The sequence below is a fragment of the Pelodiscus sinensis genome, chromosome 15 (assembly GCF_052426305.1).
Source record: "Pelodiscus sinensis isolate ZL-2025 chromosome 15, ASM5242630v1, whole genome shotgun sequence".
NCBI classification, from domain to species: domain Eukaryota; kingdom Metazoa; phylum Chordata; order Testudines; family Trionychidae; genus Pelodiscus; species Pelodiscus sinensis.
In genome coordinates, this window is record NC_143066.1 from 17,140,504 (window position 1) to 17,168,451 (window position 27,948).

Below are 27,948 nucleotides of genomic sequence, written 5' to 3' on the forward strand. Positions count from 1 at the left end.
CTGCTTTGGAAATTTTTCAAATAGCTCCAGGCCGCACAGGAAGGGGCAGGGCATCAAGCAGAAGGGGTGGGGCAAAGATACTTTTGGGTTCCTCTCCCCCAGACAATGATTGGTCTGGGCATGTGGCAGTGCCTTTGCTCCCCCACATTCTCCCTAGGTGCCCATGCCCCTGGCGTGGGAGGAGACTTCCTGTGCTCCCCTGCCCCAGGCTAATTAGGGCCTGGGGGTGGGGGAGCATGCGAAGCCTCTTCCACTCTGCCCCTGCCCTGCAAGCAGCACACGGTGCTTAAAGGCGCCACGTGCTCCTGGCAGGACGGGGGGAGGCTTCGTGCGTGCTCCCTAGCCCAATTAGGGCCTGGCGATGGGGGAGCGGCAGGGCCTTGTGGGCCGGATCCATCCGCTAGGCGGGCTGCATCTCGCCTGCGGAGGCTCTTTTGCCCACCCCTGGTCTAGGTGCTTGCACTAATGACACTGCTTTCCTATCTTTGCCACAACTTCACCCTCCCTTTCCAGGCAGCTTTGTGTCAGGGCACTGGACAGCTTGAAAACACACCTGCGACCAGCCATACAGCTCCATATTATATAACAGTCTGGTTATTGTACAAGGTCCCAACAAGGGAGAGAGTGAACTCACTGGCAATAACAGTAGAACTGGGTTGTAGGGTCTTGACAAAATAAATCCCATCAGGGAGGTGACCAGTGGACCTACACTGATCTCTTCCTCACCAGTCTTCCTAATGCCATAGGGACTCTTGCGTTGTCTTAAATCTTCAGCTGTCTTTGTTCTATGCCATAAGCCACTTACTACCCCCCCACCCCCACCCCCACACTTTTCTATCCCATCAGCTTCTCTTCTAGGCTAAGAGATTCTCTGATTAATGGGTTTTCTGATGCATCTGTCCTATAATCTTGTTAGTTCTTTATGCTGCCACAGAACCAAATGTGTGTCCTGGCAGCAGTTTGCTAAGAACCTTTAGCTCAGTGAACATCAGCCTACTTGGTAAGGAGGGACATGTTCAAACAGAACCGAGGTCTGTCATGGCAGTCCCATGTCACATACACTCCCTGCTCAACCTAGAAAGAGTTTAAAAAAAAAAAAAAAAACCACCTCAACAACCACTACCAAGCAGCCCGCAAGAAACATGGGGCTATCCCTTCAGGAAACGGGAAGGTCCCTGGGTATAGTGGTTCCCCGGTCTGCGGAGTGTATCAAGCAATGGGGCTTGATCAAGCCTGTGCTCAGTATAAGACTTTGCACTAGAGGACCTAAGGTCTTTTGCATCTGGTTTGTGAATACTTAGCACCCCAGCAACGTCCCGAGTGGAAGAGGCTGCACATATACAGGGTGGGACATCGTCGGTCTTACTCCTTGTCCAGCTTTACATATTTACCCCCGCACCAGACACAAAGGTGCCCCACAAATGCCCCATGCCCCAGGGTGACTCATTCTCTGGGGAGCCCCTGTGTGGGGCAAGGGGGGCAGCAGCACTGGAGGCGTGGCGGTTCTTATGAATCAGGACAACCAGGGCAGAGAATCACTCTGTAGCCAGATGTGCAAGTTTGCATCTGTTGCTGTGCAGAGCTCTGTGGTCCAGCCCTCCCTACATGCAAAGCCTGTGTGCAGCTGGGCCCCTTTCTCCATGCTGGCGATCTGTCTGGCCAGGACCCTCCTCCCCGGGCTCGTCCTCTCCCAGGGCAGTGCAGCCTGGTACCAGAGGGAAGCAGGAGAAGGACCCCGGGGTAAAAGCCTCCCCCATCCTGCCAGCAGCAGGTAGTGCTTTTAAGTGTCGTCTGCTACTTGCAGAGTGGGGGCAGAGCGGAGGAGGCTTCCTGTGCTCCCCTGCCCCCAGGCTATTTAGGGATGAGAAACATTTTTGTGTGAGACTGTACATAAGGTGGGGATTAATTACTGTTTACATCTTTAATGTAATGTTAAAGAACAATATCAGCTTCATTGGGCTGATTGTTAAATCTGATCTTCCTTAATTTTATTACAGTACTTCTTACTTTTTTTAAACTATAGAAACTTTAGTTATCTTAAATATCAGAAGTTAGAATTTACATAACCTGGAATTCTTAGAACTTTTGTATTTCTCATTTTGATTGATTGGATTTAGTCACTTTTAAAACTTGAACATGGGTAATTATAAAAAACTAGTATCGGAGGTAATGGTCAAGATGGTTACCTTATTTTCTCTGTTGAGTCACAAAGCTAAGAATTTCACACTTTTTGTGAACTGTAGTTGTGGTGGAATGAACCTGCAACAGTTCTTGGTCTAAATGCACACTGGGTAGATTTTTAATATTTTAAGATTATTAGCTAGTTAGTTGTATTTATTTTAGTATTTCTTGCTTTGTATGGCTATCATACATGATCATCACTTTCTTAAGGCTTTTATATTGGAGAGGAAAATAGATAATTAATTTAAATGTATTTCATCAATTAATATTTGTAACTGATGAGTTCTTACTCAGAGCATTAACATCTTAATATAACCATTATTAAATACTTTAATAATATCAGAGCTCTAATACTGTGATATAGAATGGTTGTCAAACTTCAGATTTTTAGATTGATTTTTAGAACTTATTTAACTTTAAAATTAAAGTTCTCAAAAGTGTTTAAATGTCTTGTGAAAAATTAAGTGTGACACATTTTTGTGTTGATACATAACTTGAATTCACTCTACAGTGAAATGCGCTGATCAAGTTGAAAAATACTTTAGAGAGAGTTCAGTTATGTACAAGAATGTGATTGTCATATGTGTGGTGGCTGGGAAGGACGTAATAACTTGCAGAATTGTAGAATTTTAGTGTATTTTGCCACTTCCTAGTTCAAGAAGTGTGCACTACTTAGTGGCAGATTACAACATAAACTGTGGCATTAATACATTAGCTGCTCAGTGTATTTTGTGCCGTCGTATTCAAGGGAAAGTAGCTAGTATTTGATTTACTGACTTGCTCAATCTTATTTACAGTTGATCCTATTTTTATTAATTGGTGCAAAATCTAAGCTGTTATTTTAAAAGTAGATTTGCATGAAGTGAAGCACTTTCAAAAGAATAAAAAATGAAATTTATTCTCAAAATTGAAGTATTGTCCGTAGCCTCAGGAAGACATCTTGAGTAATTGCCCAGAAGTGTAAATCTGCCCCACTCACTTAAATCAATCTCAATGTCAATATTAATAATTTAATTGCTTGTGATCTTCATGTAAAAATACATCTTATGTGCTGCTTATTACTGTGGATGACTAATTCCTCTCGGGCATTGCTGGGTTGGAAAAGTAAGAGTTATAACTCCAAAATTTAGGTCTCTTCCATTACTACCAGGAAGGGCTGGGAGAAGTTCATCCACTTCCAGGAGGACACACCTTGAACATGTTTACTCTTCATTGGTAGGTGAAGGCTCTAAATAGCTCTTAATCAGTTTCAGAATTCACTTACCCCAATATATTGAGTACAGTTATGTATTGCCAATATATAATTCTATGCCATATTAAAAACTGAAGATTTTGTTCTTGCGTAAAATGGAGATATAGTCCAACAGCCTCATTTCAGAATAACACTGGGAATACTGTGGATATCTAGTTAAGTAAAAAACCTGAATATGCTACAAATTAAGGAAATGTCAGTTTTCACTGGTCTCGTTATGATAGCGTGTGCACGCACAAAAGCGGCAGACATCTTTATTTAAATCCCGCGGGGGATATTTAAATCCCCCGCGGATTTCCCTATTCTGAAGTTGAAAATTAGCATGCCCCTTTTGGAAAAGGGGCCAGTGTAGACGTAGCCAATCAGTACTACAGGCAGCATTGGTGAGCAACACAATCTGTAACAGATTTTAAAGAAGAGTCTGGTTAGTATTTTAAACTCTAGGATTGTAATTGGCTCTTAACAAGTGGACCTTTGCTGCTTTGGATCTTCACTGAAGACTACAAATTAAGTTGCAGGAATGAGCTCTTAGAGAAGATTAAACTAAAGGTTTTTTCTAATTTTTCAAGTCTTCACATTCTAATACATTTAGATTATTTAAAATTAATTTCAGGTGTCTATTTACTATTGATAGACTAATACAAAGACAAACTTAATTAACAAGTGCTTTAAAAAGATTTTTCTTAATGTGAAATTTTCTTTCATCTTTGTGCTGTTTCTGTCACTTGTAAGTCTGTTAACTGTAGATTTGAGGGTGTCAGATGAACTGAAAGCTTATTTATCTTCATGCTGGGAGTGTTTTAGCTTCAGGTGCGGCAGTCTAATACACAATAAAATCCACTGTAAAAATGTGAAGCAAAAACGCTTTTGTATCTGTGAAGCCAGTTGATCTATAAACTACTGATACGTTTCTGAAAGAAATGTAGTGCAAAGTAAAAAAATACTTGATCAGTGGGAGAGCTTTTGAACTCTATCTTTTTAAACATGTAAAATTTACTTTCAAATCTATGTGGTTCATAAAAAGCATGTTAATTTTTAATTATTTCTGTTTATCTCCAAAGACTGACAAATATTTACATGTTGAAGTATTTTGATGGAAAGCCAACAGGAGGGGGCACTATTTTTATAGGCAGTATATGAACCTATTTTGAAATGTGTATAGCATTACCACATTCTTAATGTTTCAAAGTACAAAATCATTTGCTTCTGAATAGTATTATTATGCTAACGTACCCAAGAATATTCAACCAACGAAATCATTCAAGTGACCTAATTCTTGACATAATTCTGTAGTGTAATGTAGTGGAACAAGCCAAATTCATTGTTTTCAGAGTAGCTTTTTGTAATGCAGAGGTTTTCTCTGCAACAACAGTTACCAGAAAGGGCACTTAATATCTTGGGTAGTCTTGATTGAAGGCCTGCCCTTTTATCTGCCTTATGGACCTCTTCTGTTAAACTGGTCACATGACATTGTTTGATTACTTAGTTCACATTAAATCTAACTAGAAGATATTTTTTCATCAATTCTGGATTCTAGCTAGCTCATAAATTTTGTCTGAAACTATTTGGTGTTACTTCATTACACTGTCAAATTAATAACAATAAACGTATTTCTAAAAGACAGTGATCAGATCTCTTTAATCTGCCTTATACATGTTATAATACAAATTATTCCTGGAGTTACAGGTGCTCTCTGGAGAATGAGATCTATCTCATTATGTAACTTTTCCTTCTCCTTGAAGCATTCAGTCTATAAATATAGTAAATTACCATCTGAAACCCTTAGTTAGAGGCATATATTTAATTGTAAAGTACTTTGGTTGTTCAGTGGTCATTGCTACTTTCACTGTGTATATGGGAGACTTTTTATATGATATAGGAAGGGAAAGTACTTTGCCGAAAAGTCTGAGGGATAGTTGTATTAGTCTGTAACTGTAATAACAGTGAGCAGTCCTGTGGCATCTTATAAGATTACCTACTGCGCCATTTGCTTTTGCAGATATTTCCATCAAATATTAAGTTCACGTTTTTTACTATTTGAACACTTGGTTAAAAGGACAAACCAGTATAAATGTGGCCCGTCCTATTAACTTGTACATCAGTAGAGAATATAAAAAAAAACCTTCATAACAAATTCTTGGCATGTAATATTAGGCTCTTCAGCTTTCCAACCAGTCGGATTAGATTATTCTGTTTATGGATGGTTGCCAGCCTCATCTGTTTATGAAGCTGGTTTCTCATCTCCAGACGTTCACATGTAAATAAGTTTTGCTAGAGAATTTGAGTGCGTTTTTCTTTGTAGGAATTTTAGTTGTATGTTTAGACTATATTCAGATGGCCTGTGAATAGTTGAGGAGAGAGAGAAAAGCCCTTGGGATAGCTTCAAAGCAAAGTCTATTATATCCACTTTAATTAAGCTTTAAGTGTAAGAAATAAAAAAAGTAAATAACCTGTCTGAGCTATTCATTAGTTCCTGGGTACTTTGTGTCTGTCAGCTTGTATTTTATTCAGTCGACAGCCCAGTATTCCCCACAATTCTGCTATGCATGGGTTGTTTGTTTCTGCAGTTCTGGATGCAGTTCAAAGCTACAGCATAGCATCTGACATCTGTTGGGAAACCAATACGGCAGTACACAGGCAATCCAGGAAGTTTTTGGACAATGTTGAGGATAACTTCTTGGTAAAAGTGCTGAAGGATCCGACCAGGGGCCGTGCGCAGCTTGACTTTCTGCTCACAAACAAGGAGGAACTAATAGGGGAAGTAGAGGTGGGTGACAACCTGGGAAGCAGTGATCATGAGATGGTAGATTTCAGGATCCTGACCAAAGGAAGAAAAGAGAGTAGTAAAATACACACCTTGGACTTAAAAAAAGCAGATTTTGACTCCCTCAGAGATCTGATGGGCAGAATCCCCTGGGATGCTAATATGAAGGGGAAAGGAGTTCAGGACAACTGGTAGTATTTTAAAGAAGCCTTATTGAAGGCACAGAAAGAAACCATCCCAATGCGTAGCAAGAGAGGCAAATATGGTAGGAGACCGGATTGGCTTATGGGGGAAATCCTTGGTGAACTTAAGCACAAAAAGGAAGCTTACAAAAAGTGGAAACTTGGACAAATGACCAGGAAGGGGTTTAAATGTATAGCTCGAGAATGCTGGAGGGTTATCAGGAAGGTGAAAGCGCAAATGGAATTGTGACTGGCTAAGGATGTGAAGGATAACAAGAAAGGTTTCTACAGGCATGTTAACAAGAAGAAGGTGATCAGAGTGGGGCCCCTACTGGATGAAGGAGGTAACCTAGTGACAGATGATGAGGGGAAAGCTGAAGTATTCTGTATTCATGGACAAGATGGACTCCTGGACTAATGCGCTAAGTGATGCAAGATGGGATGAAGATGGACAGCCATTGGTGGATAAAGAACAGGTTAGGAACTATTTAGAAAAGCTAACCGTACACAAATCCTTGGGTTCGGACTTAATGCATCCGAGGATACTGAGGGAGTTGGCAAATGTCATTGTGGAGCCTTTGGCAGTTACCTTTGAAAAGTCGTGAAGATCGGGAGAAATCCCGGATGATTGGAAAAGGGCAAATGTAGTGCCCATCTTCAAAAAAGGGAAGAAGGAAGATCTAGGGAACTATAGGCTGGTCAGTCTTACCTTGGTTCCTGGAAAAATCATGGAAGGGATCCTTAGGGAATTCATTTTGAGGCATTTGGAAGAGAGGAATGTGATTAGGAATAGGCAGCATGGATTCACAAAGGGAAAGTCGTGCCTGACCAATCTGATTAGCATCTATGATGAGGTAACTGGCTCTGTGGACATGGGAAAATGAGTGGATGGTTAACTTTAGCAAGGCTTTTGATACGGTCTCCCATAATATTCTTGCCAGCAAGTTAAGGGAATGTGGATTGGATAATGAACGGTAAGATGGATAGAAAGATGGATAGAAGGCCGGGCCCAGTGGGTAGTGATCAACGGCTCGATGTCAGGATGGCGGTAGGTTTCTAGCGGAGTGCCCCAAGGTTCGGTTCTAGGACCGGTTTTGTTCAATATCTTTATTAATGACCTGAATGAGGGGATGGATTGCACCCTCTGCAAGTTTGCAGATGACACTAAGCTAGGGGGAGAGGTAGATATGGTTGAGGACAAAGATAGGTTCCAGAGTGACTTAGACAAATTGGAGGATTGGGCCAAAAGAAATCTGATGAGGTTCAACAAGGACAAGTGCAGAGTCCTGCACTTGGGACAGAAGAATCCCAAGCATTGTTACAGGCTGGGGACCAACCAGCTAAGTAGTAGTTCTGCAGAAAAGGACCTGGGGGTTACAGTGGATGAGAAGCTGGATATGAGTCAACAGTGTGCCCTTGTAGCCAAGAAGGCTAATGGCATATTAGGTTGCATTAAGAGGAGCATTGCCAGCAGATCCAGAGATGTCATTATTCCCCTTTATTCGGCTCTGGTGAGGCCACATCTGGAGTATTGTGTCCAGTTCTGGGACCCTCCACTACAAAAAGGATGTAGATGCATTGGAGAGGGTCCAGCGGAGGTCAACCAAAATGATTAGGGGGCTGGAGCATATGACTTATGAGGAGAGGCTGAGGGAGTTGGGTCTGTTTAGTCTGCGGAAGTGAAGAGTGAGGAGGGATTTGATAGCAGCCTTCAACTTCCTGAAGGGAGGTCCAAAGAGGATGGAGAAAGGCTGTTCTCAGTAGTGACAGATGGCAGAACAAGGAGGAATGGTCTCAAGTTGTGGTGGGAGAGGTCCAGGTTGGATATTAGGAAAAACTATTTCACTAGGAGAGTGGTGAAGCACTGGAATGGGTTACCTAGGGAAGTAGTGGAGTCTCAATCCCTAGAAGTGTTTAAGTCTTGGCTTGACAAAGCCCTGGCCGGGTTGAGTTAGTTGGGATTGGTCCTGCCTAGAGCAGGGGGCTGGACTTGATGACCTTCTGAGGTCTCTTCCAGCTCTATGGATCTATGATTCTGTGATCTGCTGGCCATGTTCCCTTCTCCTTTAAGATCTGGTGGCAACAGTCAAATGGTAGTCAAGCTCTTATTTTCACCTGTTTTCCCATTCAAGCATGTCAGAGAAGCCATAGAAGAAGTGGGCAAAATCGAAAGGTGTTTTAAATATGCGAGGCAGCTTTCTGAGGCTCTGCAGTCAATGCCATACCTGATCCCAGTCCACGAATCCTACCTCTGGTAGGGGATGGGGCTCTTCATTGGTCAGGCATGCTGGGTCCTCTGCTGCCCCAAGAAACTCCATCTCCCATGGAGGGGCAGGGAGGACATCACGATGGTGACAGAGCAGAACAGGGAAAGGCTCTAAGGAGGAGGATTCCATTCATGTGGCCCAGGGGATAAAACCTGGGATAACACAGTAGTACTACAAAAATAAGATCCTTGTGTTCTTCCTTCCACAGCCACCAATCCTAAAAAAGGTCTGAGCTCTTTGGGGAGAAAAATAAGACTCGTAAACAGTTTCCCTTCTTCACAATCTGAGTCCGAGATCCCATCTTCCCTCTCGTCAGATTGGGACCCCGAGTTCATGTATAGACAAGCTGGGGGTGGGGGAGGACTCTGACCACAGCAGGACAACAGAGCCCTCAAAGCTCATGTACATTAAAAAAATAAATTGAAAGGGAATATTGAAGGCAGACTCCTTCTCTACTGAAGGAATGCATTCAGGTTGAATGCAAGCAGAACTTGGGGGATGGGAATTCGAAATAACAGTACTTATGCCCCAGTAAATGTGCGGTCATCTGCTAAAAAGTTGCATCCAAAATCCAGATTCAATTCTTCTTCTCTAGCTAAACCTAAAGGCAAACTTTTTTCTTCAAAGTTTTCCCGAAGCCACAATTCTCCTGCACTCTTTCAAGCATGTGATCAGAGAGCAGCGGGAGAAACCTAACAAGTGTGAATGCTTATCAAATATGATGGTAGATATTATAAGCTGTAGGAGCCAGCATACTATACTGATATTCCAAAGGTTGATACTGCAATTGCATCTTTCACAGAGGATGTGATTGTCCTGTCAGAAATGGGATTCTTGAATTCAATAGACAGGAAAACAGAAGCCCCCCCTCCCCCCATAAGGGATTTTTAAGGTTCCTGGGCCATATTAGGAAAATCTCTCACATCACATCATCCTCCCTGATTGGATCCATCTTGTTATCTCCAGCCTGATTCTGGCCTGCATATGTATACCTGCCTCTGGAAATTTCCACTACATGCATCTGATGAAGTGGGTCTTTGCCCACGAAAGCTTATGCTCCAACACTTCAGTTAGTCTATAAGGTGCCACAGGACTCCTCGCCGCTTTTGCAGATTGAGACAAACACGGCTATCCCTCTGATAATCTCACATCACAGAATACTAGAATTGGAAGGAACCTCAAGATGTCATGAACTCCAGTCTCCTGCCTTCACTGCAGGCCCAAGCACCATCCAGATCATACCTGATATATGTCTGTTTAACCTGTTCTTAAATATAACCATGATAGTTAGGAAGTTGTTCCTAATATCCAAACGTAACCCCCCCTTCAATTTAATCATTTTGCTGCTTATCCTATCATCAAAAGTGAGGGAGAGTAATTTTTCTCCCTCCTCCCCGTGACACCCTTTTAGGTATTTGAGAGCTGCTATTGTGTCCCCTCTGTCTTCTCTTTTCCAAACTAAACAAACCCAGTTCTTTCAGTGCATGTTTTCTAGACCTTTAATTGTATTTTTTTGCTCTTCACTCAACCCTCTCCAATTTCTCCGTCTTTCTTGAAATGTGATGCCCAGAACTGGACACCGTACTTCAATAGAGGCCTAATCAGTGGAGAGTACAGTGGAAGAATTACTACTTGTGTTGCTCATAACACTCCTGTTAATGCATCCCAGATTCATGTTTGCTTTTTTTGCAACAGTGTCACACTGTTGACTTAAATTTAGTTTGCGGTCCTGACTGTAGTGCTCCTTCCTAGACCGTCATTTCCCATACTGTATGTGAAACTTTCCTAAGTGGAGTACTTTTGCCTTTGGTCCTTATTAAACTTTATCCTGTTTACTTCAGAACACTTCCCTGGTTTGTCCAGATCATTTTGAATTATGACCCTATCCTCAAAGCACTTGCTTTGTTTCATGAGAGCTATGGTGTCCTGGGTGCTCTGAAGCACATAAATCACCCTCACTTCACCACCATTTTAAAGAAAAATTTGGCCAGGATAGGCAACCTATATGGCTCTGTGTCTGGAAGGTAGATGTTCACTACAAGGAATCCTGTGTTAACCTTATATCTCTCCTCTTTGGGGAAAAAACTAAATAAGATAGTGGCCAAAAATGCAGGTAAAGCTAAGCAGGTGCTTGCTTCTTTGCTGAGCCCTCAAAGAAGGGTGTTTTGAGTGTTTGCTTTTAGACAGACACTCCGGTGGGCAAGATGGGTGAAAGAAGTAACAGAGGATGGATACACTGAGAACAAGTTGCCTTGCAGGCCCCAAGACCTGGCAACAAGCAAAATGTGTTTCCAGAAGTCAGAATTTCTCACTTTTCGGTGAATCAATCTGCATTCACCACAGACAAGTGGGTAAGAGACAGAGTGAATCAAAGAAACTCCTTTGAGTTATGTACTCAGTCTCATATCTTTTTCATTCAGTTGCCTATCAGTAAACGCTGCCAAGCATGAACTTCTCTAGAAGGACATTTCCTATCTCTTGAATATAGGACTGATAGAAAGAATTCCTTTAGAACAAAGGCTCTCACTGTTGTTCTCTATCTTCTTTATCGATCAGAGGAGCACTATGGTGGGTTGGTGCGGGAAGTCAATCACCCTTAACCTGAAGGGGCTAAAAAGGAGACCTCATGTTCATTGGTTGAGGAAACCCACCAATTGAGATTTGTCAGAGTAGTCAAGTTGGGCAGGTTATCAGTCGTATTAGTCTTCCCCATATGTGGCCTTTACCACTCATTTACTTGAGTTTCTGACTTGAATATCAGTGTTCTGTGTCTCCATCAAACCTGTTTCCTCCTTGCCATTATGTCTGGTAGTGAGTTTTAGATCTGCAAGCTTTATCTGTGGTGGAACCTCTCTGCATGTTTTACAATGACACGGTGATGCTGAAAATTTCAGTGCTTTCTCCCCAAAGTGTGTGGAAGAAAGAGTTACATCACAGAACACGTTTCTTCCTTCATTCTAATGGAGGTCAGACCCCGGCATAGATACTGTGGCATGTCCTAGACATTAGAAGATCAATGAAGATTTACATTGTGTACAGGCTCAATGAGGGGGTCAGAACGAATCAAGGCACAGTCCACAAGAGTGATAGTGACTTTGTGTCTCAAGTGAGTTGTGTTTCTATTGGAGAAAGATGGAGACTGGCCACTTGGTCACTGGCTAACAACTTAAGACACCATAATATGAACTTTTGTTTTTCTCCAGAGCCCTCCTTTGCAGCACCTTCCTGTCAGGTGGTAATTCAGTAACATCCTGAGGGTGCTGTCTCATTTTGTTCTATTTTTTTTTTCCTCTCTCCTCTCTCCAGTTCACTGCTTGCTACTTCCCACATGTTCTGTAATTGTGGGAAACTCTGGGCTGCAGAAAGTAAAAGATTAGGTATCTCCCACAGTCTCGTTCACAGTGGATGGCTTCACAGCCAATGGCCTGGCTTACGAACTCTTCCCCCCCCCCAATTTATGATTGCCCTGCTCTGTCCCAGCGTGTCCTCTCCAGCCTGGTGCCCTGGGGACTACAACTCCCAGGAGGCAAAGCAGACAGTGTTCGAACTAGTGTCCCGCCAGGTTGGGGCCTTGCCCCAGGCCATGATCAGTGCCACTGCGGGCCTGGGATATTTGTGTGGCCTGTCCCTAATGACCGCCCTGCTCTGGCCTAGCGTGGCCTCTCAAGCCTGGCACACTGGGGACTAAAACTCCCAAGAGGCAAAGCAGTCCAGGAATGGAAATCCCATTTATAACATTGTGCCTATGGGAAATAAGGGTTTGACTTAATGACAGCTTGACTTACGACGGTTCTCCAGGAACCAATTAGGTGGTAAGTGTGGGGGGAGGAGGGTCTCCTGTATGTGGATTGTTACCATTACTGATTATTACAGTCATTTACAGTATATAATTAATGAGCTGGCATAATAGTGTGGTCACGAATATTTTTGCTACAAGTTTTACACAACTTTGGAATAATTCATTCGTATGGCCAGCACTGTGCTACACTTTTGAATTGATTCCAAGAACTTTAGGGGGATGGGAGGACACCAGTCATACTTAGCACAATTGCTGGAGATGATGCTAGTAGAAAGAAAATTATTGGGTAAGAAATTTTTTTTTGTTCTTCGGAAAATGGGTGTTCGGTAACTCTATGATGCAAGTGGTGGGTAAGAAATACATTTTTAGTATATTCACCATTTAAGATCCATTAAACAGATCCTTTTTTAAATAATTTAATCTTGTACAGTTTGAGTAGGTGCCTACATATATGTTCTGTGGCAATCAGTGCTCACTGAACAGGGAACATTACTAACCACTTTTTTATGTTTTAAGAATAAAACAATGAAAATCTCAGGTGTTTGGCTGGTTGAGAAACATTATTGGTTTCTAATAGGTCAGCCAGGTTCAGTTCTAGAAAGTTTAAGTTTTTGTAGTAATTGGCTTCATCATAGAAAATTAAATGCATAGCTAAAAGCTTTTGATAACTTCTTAATATAGGTCATTAATGTCTAGAGATAAAACCGCAAAAAAAATCTAAATTTAAATAAATAAAACAGCAAAGAGCTCATCCAACTGTACATTTAAGTGCAGAAGTGTCATGCTTAAGTAGGAGCTGTCAACCTATTGGATGGCTTTATCAAGAGTAGGTAAAATACATGCATCATTGTAATGGAAATGAATATAAATTGAGAGGTTATAAAACAGCCATATAAAATTAGCATCGCTTCAGTACAGGTCTCTGAGTTTAGAATTGAGTGGTAAGTGAAAGTACTAATTTAATATAACTTACTTGAAGTATTTTAGTAGTTTTAATTGAATAAAGGTAACTCTGAACTTGAATCTGCCACATGATTTAATAAGTAAGTCCAGAAGGGACAATTCTGGTCTTTTAGTCTGTCTTCCTGTATAACACAGGCTAATTATTTCCTGTTAAATTATAGCGTATCTTCCCAGAAAACATACAGTCTTGACTATAAACATTTCCACTGATGGAAAATCCAATACAACCCATAGTAAATTGTTCCAGTGGTTAATTACCTCCATTGTTGAAAATGTGGATGATGTTTCCAGTCTGAATTTCTCTAGCTTCAGCTTCTAATCAAGTATTCCTTTAATATTATCTTTGATAAGCAAAATAGAGAGCAAGGAGTTTTTCACTATAAGGCGTATTTTCTAATCCCTTTAAGATTTTGTGGCTCTTCTCTCAGCCTTGTGCAGTTTTTCAAATTCTTGAATTGTGGACACCAGAACTGGATTCAATATTCCAGTAGCAGTTTAATCAGTACCAAATAGTCAATATCCCAAATCTTTTTCATTGTTGCTACTTCCAAAGATAGTCCTCTGTAAGAATGGCCTGCATTCTTTGCTCGTAGATGTATAACATTACCTTTAGCTGTACTGAAATGTATATTGCTGTGCCTAACAAAGAGAGATCTAAATCATATAATATTAGTGACTTCTCATTTTTCATCATCTACCATTCCCATTTCTGGGTAATCTGCTGACTTAGTAGTAGTTGTATATGGCTTCCCAGGCCACTGATTTAAAAATTGTTGAATTTTTGTATTGTTGAATTGTTGTAGATGCAAAAGTATGATAGTTAAATAGTTTAAGATCTCCTCTAGAAACACCCACAAAAACAATTTTCAAGTATTTGCCTGCATAAAAAGAACAATTATTCTTACTCTACTGCTACTCTACAATTACTCTAACTCTGTCCTGTCTTCTACTCTAACTCTATTGCTATCTTATCTAAGGATGTTAAGGACTAGTTGATTTATCCAATTAGTAAATGCTTATAGATTAGTCAGTTGACTAGTTGAGGCAGCAAAAGGGGTCGGGGGGAGAAGAGGTACTTCAAAGCAGCAGCACTGCACAGCTGAGCCGGCGATCAGCTGTGTGGTGCTGCCTCTTTGAAACATCGAAGTGCTGTGGAGCCCGGGATCAGCTGGGAGTCTCCTGCTGACCCTGGGTTCCTAGTGGCATTTCCCCAGAACCTGGGATCAGCTGAGGACTCCGCAGCTGATCCCGGGTTCCACTGAAATGCTGCACGGAGCCCGGGATCAGCTGGGGAGTCCCCCACTGACCCGAGCTCCACAGTGCTGTCCCTTTGAAATTCTGTGCCGTGTTTCAAAGGGGGCAGCACTGAACAGCTGAGACTAGGATAAGCAGTGTGGCACTGCCCCTTTAAAACACTGAAGTGGCCTTTCACAGGGGGGAAGGGCTTTTGAGGGTGCAATCAGCCTGCTTCATGCCTGCCAGGTGTGAATTGTAAGACTGGCTCAACCTGCCCCTTTCCCCCTGGTTTTAAGGACAGACCTAAAGCAGACTCCATGAGGAGTCTTTTTGCTAGTCCAGTGGAAGCTGGAATCTTTTGGCAGCCTAGGTGGTGGCTAAAGAGCTGAAATCACTGGTTTGGCCTGGAGCCAGACCCATTGTAGCCAGTGGAGCGGCTGGTGGGAATGACCGGCAGGCAGCCGGCGGAGTGGCCAGCGAACTACAGGAGCAGCACAAAGGTGGCCAAGCCTCAGGCTCAAGGAGGAGAGTCATCTGGATGATTTGTCAGGGTCTGCATTGACTGGACAGAGCTGTAAGTGGGGTGTCTGAAGTGGGATATGGAGAAAGTTTGGGTAAGTTAAACTCTGTTGTGGTATTTTCCCATTTCATTAAAAGTTTCTTTTCTTCACTCAGACTCTGTGCTTGCGAGTGGGGAAGCATTGCTTTGCAGAGGTTCCCAGAGGTGTGTGAATTTCCCAGGCTACTGGGTGGGAGCTTGAGCTGGTTCTGTGTGAGATGGACCCCTAGATATTGAACCCGGCCCTGGTTGCTGCTGGGCCTACTCAGTGGAAGGGTTACACATGTAACAGCAGGGCTGGGTCCTAGAGAGGGCTGAATGCGCTGCCTGCAGCATAGTCTGAGGGAGGAGATTGGCTGCTGGGGTCTCTGTGAAGGGGAGGGAGTAGAGGTGGAAGAACAAGTCAGGCATAGGGGCACCAGTTTAATAATCCTGCCTAGGTCACCATAAATCCGAAGGACGGCCCTGATGTAAGGCAATATGATCTGCAAATACTTTGTTTTATTTAATCAGAGATTTACATTCAAGAATATATCTGGTTACAGTGCTCTTCCTTTTAAGATTAGTTTATATTAGGGGTGGGCAAAAGCCTGTCAGTGGGCTGGATTCCACCTGCCTAGGTCTTTGATCCAGCCCACGTGGCAGTTCATGGTCCTATTGCTAGTGTGTTGCCTGGGAGCCGGGCTGTGCGACCCCTTTCAGCTGCTTCTATTCAAAGGGCTTGCGCCTGCCAGGAGGTTGCCAGGCAATAGGTTAGCAGCAGGGCCAGGAGCTGAGAGTCCTGTTATGTGAATTTTAAGCTTCCACCCAGACAACTCTGGGAGGAGGCTAGCCCTGGCACCTCCCCTTCTGCTCCAGGTCCCTTCCATTGGCCAGAAGTCAGGGTACAGGGACCCCCAAGCTCAGCAAAACTCCTGGTAGGGTAGCTCTCAACTCCATCCTTCCGCTTGAAACCCTGCCCCTTCCTGCTTGGCCTGTGACTGCTTCCGAAATTTAAGTGGCCTCCTCTCAAAAAATTATTGCCCATTCCTGGTTTAGAGATGCTGTTTACTCCAAGAGTTTTTCTGAAGTGTGTGATTCTTTAAGACTTGATTGCAATTTAATGAAAGCCGTATTCTAGAGTATCTACTGTATCTGGACAATTGTCTTAACATTTTAAAGACAACATCTTAGTTTAAAGACAACATCTTAGTTTAAAGGTAGTTTAAACCTCTGAATTTTCCTAGTTTGGACAGGTTTTTTAGTATTGTTTTCAAATGTCAGTTTGAGGGACCTATACCAAGTGAAGAGTAATGTTACATTGTCCTGTTGTTGGTATCCTTATACATGATATCACATAGGATTTATAGTATCAGATTTTTTTCTCCCCATTTGGGCTTTAAATAGTTCAATTTATTTAGACAGCAAGAGGACAGTTAGCTAGAGCAGGTACAACAGCTCAAGTTGTGAAATATTTTTTTGCACTATTCACACTTCAGTTATTAATTCTCCTGCACTTGTTAAGTGCTGAGAACTGAATGGGATGGAGATGGCTGAATTGGGTATTAGGTGGAATTTCTCTATTTTGTTGTTTCCATTTCCATCTTTCAGTCTAACTTTACCACTTATGAGAAAATTTAAATCTGGAGAGCAATGGTTCTAGTGAACTTCAGTCTTGTGACTCTTCTTCCTTACCTGATTATTATTATTATTCCTTACCTAACCCGAGGAGCCAACCAACCACCCTGATATCCTATAGTCAGCAAATGTGTTAGCTGGGTATTTCTGCTACAGTGATTAGAAGTGAAATAATTTTAATATTAATAGAGTTGATTTAATTCTATTCCTATTACAGTGAATGCAAGGTGTTTTGTGTACTTCAGAATTATTGTTTGAAACCATTTGTGCAGTCAGGCAGAGATACTGCATAAGTTCATAATATGAAGGTTCATTTCTAAGCTTTATAATTGCAAGCTTTTTTAAAAAAAATAGATCAAATGATCAAATTCTGCAGCATAAGTTGACTCTGCAGACAGTTGAGCTTCTAGAGTGACAGCAAAGGGTTTCTTAGGATATTTACTGAACTTAGTGATGTGATTCTCAGCCACTTTTTGTAAACTGCCTTAAAGGTAAGCAATATATATGTGCTAATTATTGCTTCTAGTAGTAATAAAGGCTGGGGGATCTTGTCTGATTACACATGCATTGTAAAATATTTTAAAGGCTTTTAGCTCCAAGATTTTAACAGTATTTTAATTTAGCATTTAAATCTATACTAATTTAAATTATTTCTTGGGGAGGTAAGAAATGTTCTACAGGCAGTCCCTGGGTTACGTACAAGATAGGGACTGTAGGTTTGTTCTTAAGTTGAATTTGTATGTAAGTTGGAACTGGTACATATTGTACCCCAGGTGTCCCTGATTCAGCCGCTGCTGAAACTGACCAGTGGCTGACTACAGGAAGCCCGAGGCAGAGCTGCTTTGCCCCAGGGTTCCTGGAATCAGCCGCTGATCAGTTTCAGCAGCAGCTGACTTGGGGACACCTGGGGTAGAGCAGCTGGGGTGCTGCTGGGTTGGTCTGGTAGCGCCGACCCTTGGCACGGCGGGACCAACCCGGCAGCACCCCAGCTGCTCTGTCCCAGGCGTCCAGATTCAGCCGCTGTTGAAACTGACCAGAAGCGGCTGAATCGGACACGTCTGGGGCAGAGCAGCTGGAGTGCTGCTGGGTTGGTCTGGTAGCGCCGACCCTTGGCGCGGCGGGACCAACCCGGCAGCACCCCAGCTGCTCTACCCCAGGTGTCCCCAAGTCAGCTCCTGCTGAAACAGATCAGCGGCTGATTCCAGGAAGCCCGGGGCAGAGCAGCTGTGCCTCGAGTTTCCTGTAGTCAGCCGCTGGTCAGTTTCAGCAGCGGCTGACTTGGGGACGCCTGGGGCAGAGCAGCTGGGTTGGCCCAGTAGCACCGCACCTCGGCGCTGTGGCATCAACCCGGCAGCCCCCCAGCTGCTCTACCCCAGGCATCGGCGAGAAAAGCCTGGTCTGCTTGGGGGGGTGGGGTGCACTAGCTGCACCCCCCCCTCCCCCAGCAGACCAGGCTTTTCTTGCCGCGGAGGACGCGGGCGGTGGGACCGCCCAGATGCGCCGCGGTCCCACCGCCTGCGTCCTCCGCGGCTTTGCTCCGCGTCTCCCTGGTCTGCTGGAGGGACCTCCTCAGCAGACCAGGGAGACGCAGAGCGGCTTTTCTAGCCGCGGAGGACGCGGGCGGCGGGACCACGTGGTCCTGCCGCCCGCGTCCTCCGCGGCGAGAAAAGCCCCGTTCGTAAATAGGGATCCGACATAAGCCGGATCCACGTAACTCGGGGACTGCTGTAAATGGTTGGTGTTTTGTTTCAAGAGCATTTCTGTGCCAGTAAACACTGGATATGAGATGGAATACTTTTTCCATTTACACTCCTAATCAAGAGTACTTGACTGTAACTATGAACTGATTTGCTTACTGAATCAGGGTCAGTCGATCCTAGGGATAAGTTGGACCTATCATTCCTCAAGAGTGGAACTGGAGTGTAGGCAGACACCAGACATTTATCATTATCTAATGCTGCTCTGGTTAGAAGACTGCTAAAATGCCAGTGCCCTGTCTATTTTACAGCTTCTAGTATTGCTATCATTAGTGGAGAATTACAGATCTGATTTTTCCTGTTGTAGACTCACTTTGAGAATACACAGGTGCAGATTTCTATAATTCTCTGTTTAAAAAATACCCTGTTTTGGCTGTAGATTCACAGCTATCAACTCACGTTAATTAAACACATCAGTTTGATATACATTGTACACAAAATACAGTTGCTTGACTGATAACTTTAAATATAAGTCCCTGGCATTTATTGAAAACATGTACAGGCAGTCCCCGGGTTACATGGATCCGACTTACATCGGATCCCTACTTACAAACGGGGTGAGGCAACCCCGCACTAGCTGCTTCCCCCCAGCAGACCAGGGAGACACGAAGCTAGCGCCCCCCCCAAGCAGACCAGGGAGACGCGGAGCGGCTTTTCTCAGCAGACACCTCAGCTTGAGAATAAAGGACTGAGGGAAGTGAGGTGTGGGAGAATAAAACTGAGCTCTGGAGAAATGTTTGGCTAGAGTCTCCCCTACAATATGAACCAGTTCCGACTTACATACAAATTCAACTTAAGAACAAACCTACAGTCCCTATCTTGTACGTAACCCGGAGACTGCCTGTAATCTTAATGGCAATCTTACATGTTATAACTGGCCGATTTGTGGCTGTTTTTGGAATAGATTCATTTATTTCTCAGCTTCTGTTTCAATCCCTGAAGTATTTAAACAGTGTGAAAGGTCAAATGTGTTGAATTCCTTTCAATAATTAAGAAACCTGGATCTTTTAAGAATTGAAACCATTTTGGAATAAACTCTACATATCAGATGCACAGTATGAAATATTTAATGGCTTGTACTATCATTCATCTGCTTTCATTGCCAAGAGGAAATTTTTTCAGAAGTTTCTTAGGAATATCAAAATATTTATATTCAGTATGTGAAAGTGTGTACAATGTGAAGGGTACATAGTGTCTTTTTCTCACCTTTATTGGTATACATATTTGCATTCATCAGGCTGATTCAGTGCTAATATTTGACCTATATTTTCCTTATTATAAAAATACTAGTTTTCAAGTTAGATCTTGAGTCTTAAAAGCTATAAATGTGAACATTAGGTAAGGCATACTGTATCAGCAAGTGACTTATCTGAACATGATTTTTTTGTTTGAGAAAAATCACAAACCCATACTGAATGAAACCAAGAATGCACCCAGCCTTTGAAAAGAAGGCTTCATAGTTTTAAAGAAATGCTGACTGTGCATAAATGTAGATATTTGGCTAGATGTAACTAATGCTGCTCAGTATTTGTGTCAGCCATGAAATTACCTAATAAATCATGGTACAATACAAAAAAAGATATTGCCTAACCTTATGGCCAGTAAATTGAGACTTCACAAATATACTTGTAAATGAAAAATTATCTTTTTTTCTTTTATGCCACTTTTTCTAGCAAAGATCATGATGGCAGCACGGGTGGTAGGGAGGATCAGTCCTCCCTTTCCTCCAACAAGTTTCAGCTCCTGGGGAACTCCTTAGCATTCCCAGGCCATCCATGAGAGATAATCTCTCCAGCATGTCCTGGTCTTGGGGCCTCCTCCAAGTGGGACTTGCCTGGTAGAATTCCAAAAGAAGCCTCCCAGGAGGCATCATTATAACGGCCTGAACAACTTCAGCTGGCTCCTCTTGACCAAAGTATCAGATCTGCTTTGAGGATCTTCAGAATAGCACATTTCCTCACCCTGTCTGGGAAAGTGAGCCCATCTCTTTCGTCGTTTTTATGAAGTTTTTAAACTTCCCCTAATAGATTATTGGTTCAAAGGTTTCCTGTTTTACCTTTCTAAGAGAAGCTGCCATGAGCCAATTTTTTTTGTTGGTATTTCTATTTGACAGTCCTGGAATTGTTGGATCTTTTATTGATTTATTAATTGAATTCAAGTAATTCTTGATCCTGTGTTTGATTTTAAACTAAGAAAAATTAACAGAGTTTTAAAGAAGTAGACCAATAAATCTGTTCTCTAAAAAGAACAAGTAGTCCTGTGGTGCCTTAGAGACTAACACAAATATATGTAGTATCATGAGCTTTCATGAGCAAAACCCACTTAATCAGATCAGCTGGAAAAAAATAAACCCGTATTTTAGAACAGAAAAAGAAGTGGTGGGAAGGGGGAGAAACCTGTTAATTGTAGGACTGGTGTTAATGAGGCTACTGAAGTGTGCTCGAAGTGTCCCATACTTAGCTTTTGATGAAAAATCAGGTGTTAAATGCAGGGAAGACTCGCTTTATAATGTGACATCCAGTTAATATCTTTGTTAAAGCCCAGGAAAACATTGTCAGATTTGGAGATGAATACCAATTCTGCACTTTCTCTGTAATTGGCTGGTGAAATTTCTTTGTAGAAGAATTGCTACTTTTAAATCCATGATTGAGTGCCCAGGCAGGTGAAAATGTTCCCGTCCTTTATGTGCTATCATTTCTAATGTCTGATTGTATCCATTTATCCTTTGTCGTAGAGACTGTCCGGTTTGGTCAATATGCATTGCAAAGGGGCATTGTTGGCACTTGATGGCATATACAACTGCACATCCTATAATATAATATGAGTCCGTGATGTTGTGGCTTATGTTGTTAGGTCCTGTGATGGTGTTGCTTGTATAGATGTGTGGAGAGAGTTGTCAATAGGGTTTTTTGCAGGTGTAGGTTCCTCAGTGTATCTGAGGTGTGATATGTGGCTTCTGGAATGGATTTACTTCAGCTTAGGGGGTTGTCTGTAGGCAAGGATTGGCCTGTCTCCCCAGGCCTTTGAGAGTGAAGGATTGTTTTCCAGGATAGGTTGTAGATTCAGTGATGTGCTGGAGGAGTTTAAGCTGGGGGCTATAGCCAGCAAGTCTTCACTTTGATATTGTAACTTTTTGGTGTCTCTCAGTCAAACTGTTTGCTAATTGCTAGAACACAAAAAGGACAAAATTCTTAACCTTCGAAGCAGACCTCAAGTTCATGGGGACAGATACTCTGCTGCATAGTTGGCCTCAGCACCTGTTTTATGCATTACTACCCTACTGTCTCTTAACCCTGGTCTACACTAGGGAATTATTTTGAAGTAACTCCTCTTATTTCAAAATAACAAGTGGAGAGTCCACACTACCAAATCCATTACTTCAAAATGAGAGGCTGGTTATTTTGAAATTACTACTGCTTTTCATGAGGAATAATGCTTATTTTGAAATAGCAGTAGTGTGGACACTCCACTACTGCTATTCTGAAATAACTACTCCCCAGAGTAATTATTCCCCAGTGCTTCCTGTGGCTCTAAGTCAAGTTGCCTTCCACATTAAGGGAGCCTGCCTCAGACTAATTTTGAGGCTTCCCTGTAGTGTGGACATGCTTTTTGAAAACAGTTATTTTGAATACAGATTTTTCAGAGCAATGAGATTGGCCAGACTAGTGAGAAGGTGGATCAGATTGTGCATTGTTGAGGCATAATGACATCTGGCATGCCTGGAAAGAATCAAGGCACATTCTACAAGATTCATGGGCCATAACAGTGTGCACGTGCACTGCAGAGACCTATAAAGCAACCACTTAACTGTGTCTTCCCATATTATTTCTATCAAATGCTATAAGGTCACACTTGTCTCCACAGAGGCCTCCTATGACTAGAAGGTGTTTCAGGTGGCAGTCCACCTATAACCTCCCCTTAACTTAAGTTGCTCTAATGGCAAGGTTGTGTTTCCTATTTTTGTATGTTCAGTTGTCAATCCCTTCCAGTCACTGGTCACTACTTCCTGCATGTGTGAGCTGCATGGTGCTGGGCTGGACTGCAGCACAGAGAATTTCATGTTCAGTCATTTCTTTAGGCTAGCAGCATCTCCCATAGTTCTGTCCATGCTGGATGGCTTTAAAGCCAAGGATCATAATTTTATTTGGATCATTGTGTGGGCAGTGGCACATCATATATAGTTAATTGTATGATGAAGTTGTTACTAATAATTTTCCAAGAGTTTGTTTCACAAACTTGGAATGAGTCATCTGACAACCCCAAGCAGGAGAAGGTGTGGGTAGCACAGGCGATGCTGCAGCTTTGAACTGCTTCCAGAAACAGCTGACAAGAGAGGAATAGCCCATGAGTTTAAGAATTATGGGAGAATGCTGTTGAAGAAAAATTGGTCAGAAATTCTCCGTTTTGTGAAGTATTCCTGATACAATGGGTATGATTTACTCTACTTAAATTATAAAATCTTCTGAGCAGTAAGCTATATCTATGATATAACTAAGTTATCTGTGATTTATCTAAGTTATATCTGTGATAGATCTCGGAATATTTTAACTGAACTGATTTTCAGAATTGACACAGAATTGGATCAACTAAAACTTGCTGTATGGAATTCACTAAATTCAATCTGTTGGAAACCCTTCTTTCCTCCCCCCCCCCTCAAAAAAAGGAAAAAACAAATCTAACAAATCCAAAATAAAATATTTCCACTTCTCAACTCGAATATTTTAAAATGTTCTTAAATTTGGTTTAAAAAACCAGCTTGAAATCTAAACAATATTTTGTTTACAATTTTTTCACGTTGTTTTTTGAGTCAATCAGAAAATCTTTCCTTTTTCAGAGTTGTCAGACAACCAAATAATCAGTTATTTGAATACTAAAGATTTACCTGGTATTGCTGGGGTCCTTAAATCAATTTTTGTTTTTCTTGATTTGATTCATTGCTGTGGAGTGGGGCTGAGAATGATGGTTCAGTATGCAGACCGCATGGGGAGAAAGGACTACTCTGGTCCTCTCTCACTGCAGCAGCTTGGGGCCAGCTCAGAACATTTCTCTATGGCTACTACAGCTCTCGTGGACACAGCCAGGCCAGGGATGCAGGTTCCCCAGTTGGGCACGTTCATCTGCCTCCGGCTTTCCCCATCCAGAGTAAGGAATGCAGCCAACTGTGCACTTTCTGCTTGTTCTCTGATGAAGGGGAACAGCTAGCAATGTTCCCATACCTATGGGGAAGCGGAGTGTTAGGCCCCTCCCTGTCCTCACTAAAGTACACCTGGGGATTGGGAGGCTCAGTACTGGGGCAGTCTTTGATGATGGGGGGGCCTGCTAGCCCCTTTCACCTGCCTGATGATTGTCTCTCTCTTATGAGACACAATCTCATTCTGGGCACATCCTGATTTCCTGGCACAACCAAACCTTTACCTTGGTTGAAGTTATGTTAAGAGGAACATCGCATACCAAAGTTTGGTGGTCCTAGCTCTTATAGTTTAGGAGTTCTTAGATGCACAGACATGCACACACACTCTCAAATATAAATTTCTACTCAGCATGTATAGTGTACTCTATACAGTTAAACTACTGTTAAAGATTTATAAAATGAAAACAAGTTAAAATGTATAAATATTTCTGAAGCACAATGAAAGAAGGGGTTCAGTGTGCTCTTGTGAGAGATGCAGAGACTTTGTTGGTAATTCTGAAATGCCACTGATGAAAGGTTGAAGAACAGGAAGAAAAAAACCTGGGAACTTGAGCCATTAGTCAAAAAATAGATGTTTGCCAGGAGCAACCAATAGCTTACCTTTTTAGCACTTGAGACTAAAGTAGTAGTCTCTGGTTTTTGAGTTATTAGATTCAGCAACCCAGCATTCTTTCCTGAGTTATTTTTAACAGAGACTAAGGTTTGGGCCTATTTTTAATTTGTACCCTTATTTGTTCAAAGATTACTCCAAGTTTCTGATTTTGAGCTAGTTTTATCTCTGAATTAAGGAAATTGGACAATGGCCTTTTTAACTAAAGAGAAATCTGAAGACCTTTTTTGAAACAGTGAGAGGGGAAGATGGAAAGATGTAGAGTTGATAGGTGTGGTTTTCTCTGAGTTAATGTTCACATTTCAAACTTGGCTCGGATGCTTTAAGGCAGAAGAAAAGTCTGTTACATTAATTCTGTGAGAGTGGAGGGAATACTTTGTGCCGACAGTTGACTTAACAGAAGGATATTTGTCACTGCTTATCTGGGAATTAAAAAAAGGAAAACTGTGTTGGTTAGAGTTGTCAAATCCCAGTTAATCAGTTAACTGGTTAAACATTAGGTTGACCTAATGTTTAATGAACTGACCAATTAAAGCGGGATCTGTGCTTAAGCCTGCTCCAGCCCAGCTGGAGCAGCCCCTAGTACATGGGCATCCTGTGGCTGGAGCAGATCCTGCCCTTGGCAGGCGGGTGGGGAGCTGCTCCACTTTCCAACACTTACCGGCTAGCCAGAACCTGTGAGCATTACCCATTGAGGGTGATGCTTACCAGATAATTTATTAATCTGTCACATCTTAGTGTTGGTATATCTAAACGTTATTGTAATTTGCTTAAATCATTATTAGCAGTTAAAGCTTTGAAGTACATCTTTATTTCTAGCTGTAACTCCATCTGAACCAGAGCCAGTTGTGTTTTCAGCTCAGTTGCCCGCTCTAGATAGTGTTGCCACCTGTTTTTAGTTTTGTGTTGGAGAGGGCAGGCTCATGCTTGTGCCAGCAGACCTACTCCATTCTGTTTCCAAGTGAAACTTAGGATATTGCTTATTGGCATAGCTAGTAGTAGCGCTTACAGTTAAGGGGATTGGACTCGATGGCCTCTTGAGGTCCCTTCCAGTTCTAGGATTCTTTGATTCTAGGTTGTCTAGCGCTTCCAGTTATAAGACTGTGCTAATAACTTTGCCAAATTATAACAGTTTGGGCTTGAATTTTCTATACTTAATATTTACCTTAAAATGGATTCAGCAAAGACGAATTAGCCATATAGAGAAGATGATTCAGGACAAATAAAATTTTTCTATGTTGAATTCTTACCTTAGTCCATTGAAACATCTTGGTTGCCTCCTCCCCACATCATCATGCTTCAGAGCAGAAATACAACATTTGACTGACAGGTTGCCTTTGTCAGACTTTCTTTTTGCTCTTCAAGTGCTTGCTCATATATATTCCATTCAAGTGTATGCATGCTGAGTGCGTGATTATCAGAAGCTTTTGCCTTCATGGCTACCCATTGGGTCTGACGTGAAACCCCCTGGAATGATGCTGGTGTGGTGTCCTGTGACCCTACTGACCTGTCAGCCCCTAAGTTCCTTCTTGCTGGCTACTCCGATAGAGGTGAAGGAGAGTGGGTATGGAATAGATCTGAGCAATGCATCTCAGAAAAAGATTTACAAAAGTAAGTAATCTTTTTTTAAATTACTGGAAACTTCTGTTTCTGATAGGGCGAGAAGAACAAATAAAAATAACTTTGGGCTTTCAGTCTTGTTCGTGTAGATAAAGTTCCAATAAAAAAATATGTAAACTCTCTACTGTTGTACTTTCTTCCCCACCATCCCTCTAAGTTATCAGTCTGGAAGAGTCACTACATCTGGATAATTCAGAGGACATAAAAATCAGTGACCTAGCCAAAGAACTGGATGGTTTAAATCCCAAACATCTGTATTAAAAGAACACACAAATGTTTCTCATAATTATTTCCAGTTTCACTTAGATATAACATGCCTCTGTATAACCCACTGTGCACCTTTTTGATCTTTCAGAATGCTATTTCGTATCCGTATTCTTTTATATAAATCAAGTTTTTCTTATTTACCTTAAGTATTTAAAGGAATGTGGGGATGTCTTAACTTCCTGCCGATAGATTGAGAGTGAGCTGGGAGGCAAGAGCTTTAAAATACCCAAGAACTTCAGAAAGTTAAACAGTCACTGCCTAAATTGCTAAATCTTCAGAAATAGATTCTAAATTGTTAACCGTAAAAAGAGAATGACCAAAAAATAAGCACCAATAATTCAGTGAGCTGACTTTCTAATATTTTCTCATATTCTAGTATATCAGTTTGTGGGTCTTGTAAAAAACAAATTTGTATTTTTATAGGAAACATTCTATTAATATACATACTATGAAGTTGCAGCCTCTAAATAGCCACTTGATGGAACAACTACTCAGCACTCTGAGCCATACTGTGTTTGAAGACTGTTTATTACAGTACCCTAGTAGAATGACATATTGCTTGGCAACTAGAATAAAACAGCTATCAGCTGGTGAATGTAAAGCACAGTTTGTGCCTAGTAGTTGAAGAGGTAGTTAACTCATGATGCTTGGGAGTAAAGTAGAAAATTGCTTTTTCAAGCAATTTTCTTGATCTTGTTCGTTTGTGGCTTTGCATATGTGTAGAGCAATCTTACTAGGTTTTCAAACTCAAGATTTCTGTACAGATGAAATAGCTGAGCTATTAGGTTTACTGAGATGAGGATATTAGGAGACGTATCTACTGTACTCTACATCATTAGTCATGTAACTTCTTTATGCATAAGATACCTTTTATGTTAGTGATGGGACTGTCCGACTTTCACTTGCTTATGTTAGTTGTCCATGGAGACAGATAACTTAGTTTACCTATTTTTGGATAGTTGCCTTGGAAGAGGAGAACCAGGTGCAGACCATCTTTGTGAGGTGGTTGAAGATGGTTAAGAAGTTTGCGTAGCTTCACAATGAAGTGTATAGCTAGATGGCTGCCTGGGAAAGCTTACGGGTTTTATAGCATGGCACCTTGCAATGGGCCTACCCCTGAAAATAAACCAGTTTAGTTGATCCCAGATACCATAGAGATCCTACTCACTTCAGTTTTCTGATATTTAGAGACTTACTGAGCCTCTAAGAAAGAAATCAAGGTTTCAAAGAAAGAGACCACATGCCATATCTGATTGAGCTGCTCAGATATCCACGTAGTCAAAACATCTATTTTGACAGTCTGGTTGAGGCCATTCACAGACCTGCCTCTCATCCCCAGCTACACCATTTTACAAATTTCCCTTTCTTTGGGGGCCAACTCTCTCACTTTCTATGTGCATGCGAGCATATTACATCCAACTAATGAGTATTAGAGTTCATAAGTTGTGGTTACTCTACTTATTTTACCTGCCCCCTGCCATCCCATTTCCCCGTCTCTCTTCCTAGGCCTATCACAGGAACACTTGTTGAGACAGGAAATCCCCTCCCTTCTAAGCTGAGGAACTATAGAACCAGCTCCTACTCAGCACAGGTGGAGCAATTTTACTTCCCAAAGATTTTTTGGTCCCAAAGGAAAACAGGATGGAGAATTGTAGATTTAAAACTTCTGCACAATGTTGTAAA

General features: G+C 41.9%; 1 protein-coding gene across 3 annotated transcripts in view; it reads left to right on the top strand.

Annotated features, from left to right (window-relative positions):
- Nucleotides 1-27,948, top strand: part of PARN (poly(A)-specific ribonuclease) — a 182,568-nt gene that overhangs the window by 100,754 nt on the left and 53,866 nt on the right. The gene's annotated exons all lie outside the window — the stretch shown is intronic.